Consider the following 13,575-nt stretch of genomic DNA (forward strand, 5'->3'; position numbering starts at 1 on the left):
TTAAAGCCCACTGTTGAGACCTGCTGCTCAGACAAAAAGAATCTTTTCAAAATATTACTGCTCATTGACAATGTACCTGGTCACCCAAAAGCTCGGATGGAGATGTACAAGGAGATTAATGTTTTCATGCCTGCTAACATAATGTCCGTTCTGCAACTCATGGATTGAGGAATAATTTTGAGCTGGGTGTGGTGGCTCATGCCTGTAATCCTAGCACATAGGAAGGCTGAGGCAGGTGGATCACTTGCTGGTCTCAAACTCCTGACCTCCTGGTCAACACGGTGAAACCCCGTCTCCATTAAAAACACAGAAATTAGCCAGGCGGGGTGGTGGGTGCCTATAATCCCAGCTACTTGGGAGGTTGAGGCAGGAGAATGGCTTACACCTGAGAGGCGGAGGTTGCAGTAAGCCAAGATCGTGCCACTGCACTCCAGTCTGCGCGACAAAATGAGACTTTATCTAAAAAAAAAATAAGTAATTTTGACTTTCAAATGTTATTATTTAAAAAGTACATTTCATTAGGCTATAGCTGCCATAGACAGTGATTCCTCTGATGGATCTAGGCAAAGCAAATTGAAAGCCTTCTGGAAAAGATTTGCCACTATAGATACCATTAAGAACACTTGTAATTTATGGGAGGAAGTAAAAAAAATCAACATTAACAGGAGTTTGGAAGAAGTTGATTCTAACCCTCCTGGATGACTTTGAGGGGTTCAAGACTTCAGTGGAGGAAAAAACTGCAGATGTGGTAAAACAGCAATAGAACTAGAATTAGAAGTGGGGCCTGAAGACATGACTGAATTGCTACCATCTCAAGATAAAAATTTCATGGATGAGGAGTTGCTTCTTATGGAGGAGTAAAGAAAATGGTTTATTGAGATGGAATCTGGTGAAGACGCTGTGCACACTGTTGAAATGACAACAAAGGATTAAGAATATTACATAAACACAGTGATAAAGCAGCAGCAGGGTTTGAGAGGACTGACTCCAAATTGGAAAGAAGTTTTACCGTGGGGAAAATGCCATAAAAGAGTATCACATGTTACAGAGAAATCTTTCATGAAGGGAAGAATTAAAGCAGTAAAGTTCATTATTGGCTAGGTGTGGTGGTGGCTCACACCTGTAATCCCTGAACTTTGGGAGGCTGAGATGGGAGGACTGCTTGAACCCAGGAGTTTGTGACCAGCCTGGGCAACATAGTGTAGAAAAAAATTTCTACAATTTTTTTTTTAAATTAGCCAGGCATGGTGACACATGCCGAAAGTCCCAGCTTCTTTGGAGGCTGAGGTAGGAGGATTGCTTGAGCCTGGGAGGTTGAAGCTGCAGTGAGCCATGACTGTGCCACTGCACTTCAGCCTGGGCAACAGAGTGAGACTTTGTCTCAAAAACCACAACAAAAAAAACTTTGCTGTTGTCTTATTTAAAGAAATTGCCACAGTCATCCCAACCTTCAGCAACCACTACTCTTATCAATGAGCGGCCATCAACATCGAGGCAAGACCCTCCACCAACAAAACGATTAGTATTTGCTGAACACTCAGATAATTGTTAGCATTTTTTTATCAGTAAAATATTTTAAATGAAAGTATATCATTGCTCTTCTTAGACATAATGCTATTGCACACTCAATGAATTACAGTATAGTGGAAACATAACTTCTATTTGCACTGGGAAACCAAAACATTTGTGTGACTCGCTTTTATTGCCATAGTTGCTTTATTGTGGTGGTCTGGAAAGAAACCTGCAATACCTCCCAGGTATGCCTGTATTTATATATTAAAATTACATACACACAACACCTATTTTTCTATTAATTTGCAAGAATGTATGATGATATCAGGAAAGACAGACATTTGCTAGCAGAATTTTAAGAAAATTCTTTGCATAACTGGAAGATGGGATTTGAAATAAACATGTTTTAGGAATGTCAGCCAATAACATACTCCTTTCATCGACACCACTTTGTGTCTTTTCATCATGTGGGACAGATGCTAAAACCAAGTTTTGAAATAAGCAACATAGACTTCTGAATCACTCACTATACCACAAATGTTAAACTGGAATTTTAAGAATGAATGTATTCATTAAAAACATCAGTATCTCACACTGCTCTCACTAAAACTTTTCATCCATTCTCAGTAATTTATAAAGATTTTATTTCTTCATCTATATATTATCATTTTACAACTTTACTTTTTGAATGCATCAAAGTGAATATGACATAGTACAGTGGTGCATGTAAATATAATTTATAAATAAGAATACATGTTTTGAGGTGAATGCACAAAAATATTTTACTGATGAGAAAGCAATCAAAACAGTTTAAAGACCACTGGTTTATGGTCCTGATATATTTGTGGGATGCAAATTCCTACACTATCATGCAACTAGCTATAGTAATTCACATGTAAATAGATGAAAGGACTGCATTTATTATAGTGTGACATTAATTTTTCTGCTGTTAAATGTAAAAGCCTCATAATATTTCATAATTAAGGAAATCGCCACAACTTTAGTCCTTATTGTAGTTTCATTTTAGGGTATTGCAATAACTGAAAAATAATCATTCTTCATCTGGGTAGTTTCATTCTATACTTCTCTTTGTTGTCCCAGATGACGACAATTACTATCAGGACTCTATAATGCTTCCTTGTTTGCAGAAGACTGTGCATTATAAAATGAATACATGGAGGATTGTTAGAACTACAGATGTGTGTATACATCACACACACACACACACACACACACACACATACACACAATTCTTTACTTCAAAATCCATTCTTCCTTGCTAAGGTCTAAATTAAACATAGTGTGGATGGCCCCTTGATGATTTCAGGAAATCTGGATGGGCACTATGCTGGCAGCAACCTGTATGAAGTCCTGAAATTCCATAATGATCCATTCTCTTGGGTGTAAAATATTGCTCAGCTCCTCAAACTTCTAGGTCCTGTCATAAATGTGATCTTTGTAAAACTGATACTACTTATTAGTCGTACTTTAACAAATAAGAAAAATCAATGCTTAAACAAGGTATGTTGACTAATGGCTGGGTAGCATGCTACATTTTTTTAAATGAAAAAAGATATGTGATCACACTTAAAAAGACAGAGTTATATTCAATAAAGCACAGCACTTTAAATACACACAGTTAGATGGACCTAGGCAAATATATGTAACTGTCACATTATTCTTAAAGTGATGGAAGCAAGAATTACATCCCTGCTCTTCCTGCCTTTTCTTTTCTGCTGATTTTTCTTAAACACAGTCAGCACAGTTATAGGAATTGGCACTGTCAGATATTAAAATTTATGGCAAATATGTAATTAATAATTTATTCATTTTTCAATGTCCATTGCAGAATGTCTACCAGGTATAAAAAGGTACCATGCTGACTTTGTCCCCAAAGGGGACAAAGAGACAATAAGACAAGATATTCTATAGTTCTCAGTGGAGAGATAACACCAAGGACATAGGACATAATAAAAGTAGAGATGAAAGAACACATAAGAACATGTAATTGTTTTGTCCATGGCATACGGAAGACCTCTTGTAAAATTATATGCTCTAAGGGCTTAGCAAGTAGATTAATTGACCTTTGAAATAAACAAATGTAATCATATTTTAAAAGAAACATACAAATTCAAACTACTTGTATAATGAACTCGAACACAGCTATTTGAAATGATACCCATCTTAAAATGGCATATATAGTTTTTAATGTACTTTGGGGGCTCAGAATAGATTTATGCTTAAATTTTGAAAAACTGTTCACTGATAAAGCCATTATAGTAATTGCACAGGGTCTGTTTATTAATTTGTCACAATTAAGTCAATCAGAGCTTTACTAATGTCCTATTACTTGATTAGTTTTGAAAGTGTTTATCTTAAGAACTTGACTTAATTGGAAGCCTCTCAATTTACAAGGTACATTAAACTCTCAGTAGCATCTTAAGATTATTCAACATATGCAGGTCAATTACCAGTAAACACTGTTTTGTACAAATGTTCCATAAAAACTATAGCATGACATGACAAAGGGGGGAAGCAAGATTTAATTAATAATGTTAAACTCCAACTCACATTTTCAGGATGAAAGGGCAACATGAGCATTCACATAAAGTCTTCCTGAAACTGGGTCTATTATTCTTTTTTTTTTTTTTTTTTGAGACAGAGTCTCGCTCTGTCGCCCAGGCTGGAGTGCAGTGGTGTGATCTCGGCTCACTGCAAGCTCCGCCTCCCGGGTTCACGCCATTCTCCTGCCTCAGCCTGTGGAGTAGCTGGGACTACAGGCACCCGCCACCGCGCCCAGCTAATTTTTTATATTTTTAGTAGAGACGGGGTTTCATCGTGGTCTCGATCTCCTGACCTCGTGATCGGCCCGCCTCAGCCTCCCAAAGTGCTGGGATTACAGGCGTGAGCCACCGCACCAGGCCTGAAACTGGGTCTATTATTAAAAGATGAATAAAGGAATCCTAACAATTCTCCACCTTATAGATGAAGATAATTTATCATGATTGCTAAATCACCAAATTGCACTGCCTGTACTTACGCGCAGCTGCACATTAATTTCCAGATTTGTAAATTACAATTAATTCTCAGTATTGCTCCATCACTTTTTTCTCTAGTTAATAAAAATAACTGCAATTAATAATTCTTCATCCCATTTTTCAGAACAGATCAACTATAACTATTACTGCACAAGCAGGAAACATGGAGTAGTTAATATATCCACTGAGACTGTGAGGCCTTTAAAACTATTGGCTGTAGCCTAAATATTTTATATTGACCTTCCAATTCCCAAAGATTCAATGTAGTTAGTTGAATATTTACAATGATTAACAATTATGAGGGCTGATAAAGTGCCTTGATACCTGGGCTGATTTTCAACCATGTATTCAAACTATTTCATAAATTTTAAAATTAAACTTTATTAATTAGATATTTGAAAGGTTTGTCCCACAATAACAACATAAGACCAGTCTTGAGATTAATCACAGGAAAATTGATTGCTGGGTCATTAAAAACCTGGGGAATTCAATTCCTTGAAAAGATTATTCCATTGCTAGCTTGTGAGGGAGGTATATGAATTTATGCATTCTGACTTGTTCCCAATCTAAGTTCTGTACACAGCATAAATTTCAAATTGCTGAGGCTGATTCACAACCAATTGTGTGAACAGAGTGAACAAAGCTGAATCTGTAAAACACTAGTTCTGTGCATTTGAAAAACTTGAGATGAAAGCCACTTTGAAATTGTTGCATTAAAATAACTATAATTGTCCTTAACATGAAATTTTCCTGGTGAGTTAACTGCTTAAACTGTGGTAGATGCTATGGGAAGAGTAGTGGTCATATTTAACAATCCAGTCCCATCTGCTTTGAACCAAGGTTCTATTTGCCCAAAATTGAAGGGTGAGGAAGCCCTCTTAACAGACTTCCCACATACAAGTCATTTAAAAAGGGATTTAAGCAACCCTCGGGATAAACTGCCTCTAAATTCTCTACACATCACCTTGGATAAATTTCTGCACTTTAATTATTCATATGCTATAATTTACCCTTAAAATGTAGAACCTTCTGAAAGTATAGAAAAATATTTTAAAATATCTAATTTATTGTTGAGTAAAATGTGAACCTGGTCATTCCATTCATGTCAATTTCCTGCTCTTGCCCTATCAGAAACACAGCAGGAGCCTGAGCAGATGGAAATTCACGGAAAAGGCGGGAGGGTGGGGTGCAGAAGAAATGAGGACTGCTACAGCCTGTGTTTAGAGGCAGATATGGTCTGCTCCTTCCTTCAGAGAATAAAAGACACTTAAAAAACCCATTTACCTGAGTGTTAACTTCAATTATGATCAGAGAGGTGGGAAGAAAGGAAACTGTTCAGGCATCCTGAGGTTCTTCAAATTCCTACTGCCTCACAATGCATGACTAAGAACATCAAAGCATCCTTTGTTCAGACTTGCTTGCCCCTAATGTCTCCATAAAGGGGGCTATACACAAAATACATTTAAATCAAGTGTTGCTAACCTTAACCGTCCACTTTCAATAAATAAATGTCCTTAGTTTGGTCAAGGTACTGAGTGCCTGGCAGAGCTGTAGTGATCCAAAGTTTGGTGAGAGGATTAAATGATCACAGAAGAGACCTCTATTCACTCCTGCTCATCTGGTGGGAGGGTAATCCCTGATTCTGCTTCATTCTTCGCAGTACCCTTAGGTACAGGGCCAGGTTACCAGCTGTTTATAGTAAAGCCACTTTGCCTGAAGCTACAAGTGTGACTTTATGGAAATAGCTTTACTTTTAAACAGTAACCCATAAGTTTCTAATTAAAAATGCTTATTTTTTTCCCCTCTATGCTAAAAACGCCTAAAGTTTACTTTCTAGTCTCACTGGATTAAAAAAAAAAAGGACATGCAAACTCTGTTTGGGTAATTACTGCTTGGAATTGGCTGCTTTCCAGAAGAAGCAACAAACTGCTTAGAGTTAAGTGGAAACTTTGTGTAACTATTAATGAAAGTAAACTAATGATAGAAACAGAAGACAGGCCCCACTCCTGCTTCCCCAACAGTGGACCTGGCTGCCTCACTGAACGGCTCTGAGATTTAACTACATGGCTCTGATGGCTCAGTCATTTCTTATTACAATGGTTTTCAAAGTGTGGTCCTTGGGCAAGCAGCAGCATCAGCAGCAGTAGCTTCCCCATCAGCTGGAATCTGGTTAGAAAAGCAATTATCAAACCTTACTAAATACCTACAGAGTCAGGCTCTCTGTTTATGATCCAGCAATGTATGTTTTAATGATCTCTCCTGGCAATTCTTATATATTCTAAAGTTTGAGAAGCACTGTTCTATTAAAGCTGGGTATTTTCAAAGTAATTTTCTAGGATTTTAAAATTTCAATAATTAAATTGACCATCAGTGAATAGGGAAACGTTTTCAACCCAATGTTTTCAAATGCAACTGAGATAAGAAATAAAGCTAACCTCAGCATATAAATGCTGGATTTAAAACAATGATTCTTGACCCTAGCTGAATATTAGAATGTCCTGGGAGGTTTTTAAAAAATGCCAGAATTTTATCCCCAAACCAACTGAAACAGACTGGGGGAAGGGAAAGATGAAGGCAGCAATTATGTGTGTGTGTGTGTGTGTGTGTGTGTGTGTGTGTGTGTGTACATATATACATATATACATACATATATACATATATACACATATATACATATATACTCATACACATATACACATATATATACATATATACACATATATACATATATACATATATACACATATATACATATATACATATATACACATACATATATATACATATATACACATATATATACACATATATATATTAGAATCCCAGTTATTCTAAGGCATGGGAAAGTTGAGAGTCACTGATATAAAGCAACCAGAACAGTTAGACCCTTAGCAGAACAGTCCAAGAACTAGGAAACAGGGCTATGTGGCTATTTACAGCAGACACACACACACACTTTCATAGACTGGGTTTGCACCACATTAATTAGGCACAAGCTAGCATGTAAGACTTGGGATAAGAACATAACCCTGGATTGCCTCACATCCTTTTAAAACCTAATCAGCTGAACAGTTCTAGTTTCTAGTACATAATTCACTAATAAATATAATTTTAGGGAGCAAATTTAGTTCTGATCCCATAGGTTGGATCCCAAATAATTTAAAAAATAATAAAAGCTTGAGCATGGAGCCACCACTATCCTACATAAACCACATTGAGACATTCTCTCCACACATCCAATTGGTTCCATCATTTCTTTTCTGCCAGAGGAAAATACAACTCGAGCTTGAACAGGTCAGGAGCACTGATGGCTTAAAAATGAAATACTACCATGAACGGACATCAGAACCAAGTTAGTCAGTTCTAGATATATACTATTTTATCATATACCATATTCATATATACTCTTTCATAATGAAATATTGAGAATAGAACCATAAATTAAGAAAAATTCCAATGTCCATCTGTTTCATAGCACTGTGCAAGGTTTAACCTTCTGCACATTAACTAGATTTCCATAAAAGCCTTATGAGGTCAAGATAGGTATTATTATTGCTATTATTTTAGTTTTACTTATGAAAAGATAAACCCAGATAGTTAAGTGAATTTTCCAGAGACAGACTGCTAATAGCAGCTTTAACTATGGTAATAATATTCTAATGTTTGACATTAATAACTGTACATACCACTATTAAAATCTTAAAGTATTGTTGATTACTATTTCCAGAAGACTACAAATGGCCAAATGAATTAAAATAGATAAAAGAGGGAAGCGGGAAACCCAATATTTAAAAAAAATCCAACTGGGGGAAGAAAAAGAAACCATAAAGAAGGTTAACTTAAAATACTTGGAAAGATTGTAACTTCTTTTTAAAAAACCTTTCTACAGTTGCTAAACTTGTCTCTGACTTCTTAACAGATCCATAAAATATATAAATAAAACATAAAGTGTAAGATGGAGCTCTGATTTTATACTCAGGCTTATATTACTGCTACAGAACATTTTTAGGATAATTAAGCAATATTTTTGCCTCATAGAATACTAGCACCATTAAATCAATTTGACCTTATGTTCAGAAAATTTGTTTATTGATATTTTCATATTATTTCTATTATATTAAAGTATGGAATTGTATTCTGCTTCATTTGAAAATATACTATACTTCTTCAAATCTGAAACGAGGAACTTTAAAAAACTGTTAGCAAATTTAATAATGCAGAAATTTATGCTTTAACTGTCAAGTAAAAACATAGGGAGACATAGGAAAATACTTTAACAATATTTAACCTATTAGACCATCTTTCATAGTTTGTGTTTATTAAAATTAACCAACTATAATGTAATATTTAAACATTTTATACCACCAAAGTATTAATAAACCCAACAAGGGGGCTATCACCTTTTCTTAAAATATACACATTACATGCTTCCCTAGGATAATCTTTCACTATTAGAAGACAGGCAGCTATGTACTATTCTTAATTAAAGCCCTATTTCAGTTAAAGTAGAGCAACCTGCAATTTAATTATAATAATATGAACTGTAATGTAACTAATGACATCGTATGTATTTTCATCAGATAATTAGAATAGTCAGTAAATAAAGCTTTACAAAGCAGGAAATAAAACAGGTGAGGGGTTGTGCCTCATTCATCACCTCACTGACTAATGAGAGTCTGAATGAAGATCAGTCATTTCCTACACATGCCTTCATAGTGTGCAATAAAAGCACACACTGTAGACAGCTCTACTAACTTAATGTAATACCAAGCAGGCGTCAGAAAAATCCACACAGAGAAGTGATAAAATAGTGTATAGCTAAAAACTAACTCATTTATCAAGAAAGACAGAATAATTATTAGGAATGCCCAGACTGTATGCCCTGTGATAGAAATGAATAATGGGAACATTAACTACATTATTTTAAGAACACACTTTAAAAAACCCAAAACCTAAGTCTACTCTACCTAGACTTGAATTACCTTTGGAAATATAGAAATGGTGAAATGCCTGATTTTACAAAACACAGAGGTAATTTTTCTGCTTCAGGTTGGAGAAAAAAAAGCATAGGCCTCTTGCTAATAGTAACAAGAAGAATAGATACTAAACTTTGACATTTTCACATTAGAGAAATTGAGTTCTACCAAAACCTAATATTAGAAAGGCAATGATTTTCCTTTAGCAGAGGTGTGTAACTTATGCATTCTCATTCTATGATCGTATTGGTGAAGGAAACATGTTAGTCTACTGAGGAACTGTATAGCATCTAGGTTATCAATGAGTACTTTCTATTAAATCACAGTTTCAGAATCTATTGAATTAAGAATTCTTATCGAATTAAGAATTTAAATAGATGTGGCAGAAAAGACAATTAAAAAAATTTTTTTTTCTGAACCGCTTTTGGGATAGAGTTCCTAATGTAGTATATGAGTGAATTATTTAGGTTCTCTGCATATATTCAGCTTGCACAAATACTGAAATACAACTCGACTTATTGATGTTTTGTCTCCAAATACATAAATCTCCCCAATTCAAAATGCTCCTTGCTTTAAATTCAACCTGGTGAGTACTTATTATCTCTCCTTGGTCCATCTTAGGTTTGTCAATTACATGTATGAGTGTACAACACAGAAAAATAAATTCTGCTTTGCCAACCAGGCTGAGTGTCCCCTGAGGGAAAGAACACGTCTGTTATCTTCTTGAATAAAGTGAAGAGAAGTAGAAACTCTTCCCAGGACTTAGTAAGAAATCTTTATCACAGCAGAGACTCAAATAAATGCTTAGTTTTGACAAAGAAAAGGTAAAGAAACCAATTATCTTTAGGCAATAACCAAAATACCAGAGGAATGTGAATAGATAATACCAATAAGTTCACACTGTTGTTAACATACAGATATTGACAAAGAGACACATTCAAAACTATTTTCAAAATGGAGAGGGAAGAGCAGAATTATGATATTACAGCCAGCACATTCAGTGTCTCTCCAGTGGTAATTCTTGCCAAGAGTTTCAAAGCCAGTCAACAATGAATACACAGCTCGTCTAAAAAGCATCTTTAAGCCCCCCCTTTTTTTGTCTCCTGGGTAGCTTTCTACATTCTCTTATTCTGAGAAGGTAATTAAGAAAATATGATTTTGCCAGATATATGTTTCTCCACTCCTTTGAAACTTTTGCTGGTGACAGCCTTCCAAAACTAGGAAAGCAGCTCTAGGCCAGCTGTTCCCTAGACCTTGGCCCATACTGTGAAAATAAAGTGATTCGCAAAACAGTATATATGTACAAGTGACACCAACAGCACATTTTGAAAAGTAATATTGTAGATAAATATGAAATGTCGCTTCTTGCCCTATAGGAAAACTTTTAAGATGATAAATCAGCCTCACAGCTGGAAGCACAGCTGATTCAAGGAGTGTACTTGATTAGGCAAAGGAACGGGGAATTTAGTGAGCTAATATCACTATTAATTTTGCCAGTGCTTATTGTGTGAATTTGGGTAAGTCACTGGTATTTAGTAAATGGGATTGAGAGTGGATACAATATATAATTAAAAATTCATGCATGTTGCCAAGAAGAAATTATTTTTATCAGCTGCCAAATGGTTGCTCAATTTCACCCAGTTTAACTTCAAAACATCAGCAAATACATAAATGAAAATGACACATTATTTTTCACCACATGCAATTTTTCTGTAATCTCTGAAATTAAATAAGTTCTAATGTAAAATTACTGCGCAAAATGAAGTCTTATAAAAAATTTGAACGCCCTGGTTAATAAATTCTTGACAGATATAGGTATGAAAGATAGTAGAGAATTTAGTAATTTAATAAATTAAGTATTTATGTACTGAGAAATATCTCCATGGTACACTAAGGATAGATTTAACTAAGGAAAAATCCACTTGGCAGTTAGAAATAAACAGTAAAGTTAAATATACTTCAAAATAGTATATTTTGAATTCCAATTTCTTATGCTTATTTCGAGGGAGGCCAGAACTAATTAAGTAATACCAGCATCTCATAAAAATGAACTCGACTTTTGCAAAGATGTAGCCCACACCTCTATTAGATTTAGTAGGCCTTTCTCCAATTTCATTACCTTCCAGGAAACTAGCTTCATAGAATTTAAGAGAAGGCTGGAGTGATTATCTGCTCTAGGATTGTAAACTGGGGGTCATTGGTGGTCTTCCATTGTACTGTTAGCTTTTGGAAATTGTGTAAAAATCCATGTAGTTGGGATATGCATTTTATGAGAGGGATATGTTCATCAGAATCTGAAAGTGGTCTGTGAACCCCAAAATGTTCACAAAGTAACTACTGAGTTCACCTACCTTCCTGGTTACAAATTAGCCAAGAGAGTTTAAATGACTGCTGCAAAGACAAACCTCGGGTAGCTGTAAAGACCTAGATTCAGGTCTCTTGATAACCAATTAGTTTAGTGTACTACTATGCCCATAACACTTTTCTCAGTAGGGAAAAAAATGAGTTAATCGTGCACAGTGCTTGCATGACCAGATCTTGTTTTAGGTAAGAGAGTAGTATCTTGGTCAGAATACTACCTATAAATACAAATTCTGAAGATATAAAAGGTAAGAAAGAAGGTCTACAGGAGTCAAATACTCATGGGCCTCCAAATACAAACCAAGCTGCTTCCAAGCCAACCTCAGAGCCAGCCCTGCATTAAGGCCCTACAGCACATGTATGATCTTCGAGCTGACAGAGAAAGCCTGAGGACCCCTAAAGGAAGAACAGATCCTGAGGCATCACATTCTGCAATAGAGAACTATTAATATCTCAGTTTAACATGGCCCAGAGGTGTGAACTCTCCCCACCTGACTCCCCACACCTATAGATAGGTGCAGGATGATTGCAAGGTGTAGATATATAATATACAAATGAAACTAAAGCATGGCATCTCACAAATTCGTTAAAGGAAAAATAAAATAAACAATGATTAATTTCATGGTTTTATGATTAATATTTGGACAGAATGTCACTAAAATAAATAATTAGGAAGAAATGTGCATTAATCTTGCCAAACCATGCTATGCACTCTCTTGGTGTTTCTAAACCAGAAAGCTGTTTCATTTGTATGTATGCATTGATGTGCGTATAGACATCTAAGTACATATTCTAGCTCTACCATTTACTTACTGTATGATATTAGGTAAATTAATTAATCTCTCTGTGACTAGAGCTTCCTATTAGTAAAATGGAGATAACAGCATTGACCTTACTGGGTTGTTGTGAGGATAATATGTGATAAGAGAAGTAAAGAGCCCATCACATTTTATAGTGACAATAATAGCTATCATCACTGTCTCATCATTATCACAGACAGGTACAGGCAATTAATAACTTATGGGCAGGAAGGCGTTAAGAAGGAAGCTTAAGACAAAATTGTTTATTAATGAAATGCTTAAGTTATGGAAACTCCAACTACTCTCTGGGAGAACACCAGAAAGTCTGTTCAGCCTGGGGTGCGTGTGTATGCGTGTGTATGTGTGTGTGTGTGTGTCTTTTCCAATTGGGGCCACATTCTCAAGAACTTGGCATATCAGGGTTCTCCACCAAAGAGGATGAGAAGGTTGGATTGATCTGGGTGAGTGCATCAGCTGCCTTCCCTTCTTACAACTGGGGGCTGGGTAACCACAGGTGCTCCCAGTCTCCGTTATACCAGCTCCTTTTATGGGGGATCTGATTAGGCCAAATATTGTATTTCTGCCATATTTCTGACCAGTAGCTGAACTTAAATAAAGGTTCTTAGGAATTTGCTTCTTTGGAAGTGAAATGCTTTGATGACAATTAAAAGATAATGGGATTCTTTTGGTATTTATGGAGAGAGACAGTATCATTGATGCAATGTCACTATGACAGTGTAAACCTCCAATCGCGTCTGGCCTGAATGACTCTGTTGAGGTCATGCCATCCCACAACGGGGACACATCTGAGGCTATGGAACACTGAAAAGCTAAGAGCTGCCAACGAAAAGACAGATCTCAAGACTCCCAGTGGAGTCTGTTAGTCAC

General features: G+C 35.9%; 1 protein-coding gene across 1 annotated transcript in view; it reads right to left on the reverse strand.

Moving 5' to 3' along the window:
* MAN1A1 (mannosidase alpha class 1A member 1) overlaps positions 1-13,575 on the reverse strand; it is a 183,631-nt gene that overhangs the window by 62,482 nt on the left and 107,574 nt on the right. The window lies entirely within an intron of this gene.

The sequence above is a fragment of the Pongo abelii genome, chromosome 5 (genome assembly GCF_028885655.2).
Source record: "Pongo abelii isolate AG06213 chromosome 5, NHGRI_mPonAbe1-v2.0_pri, whole genome shotgun sequence".
NCBI classification, from domain to species: Eukaryota; Metazoa; Chordata; class Mammalia; order Primates; family Hominidae; genus Pongo; species Pongo abelii.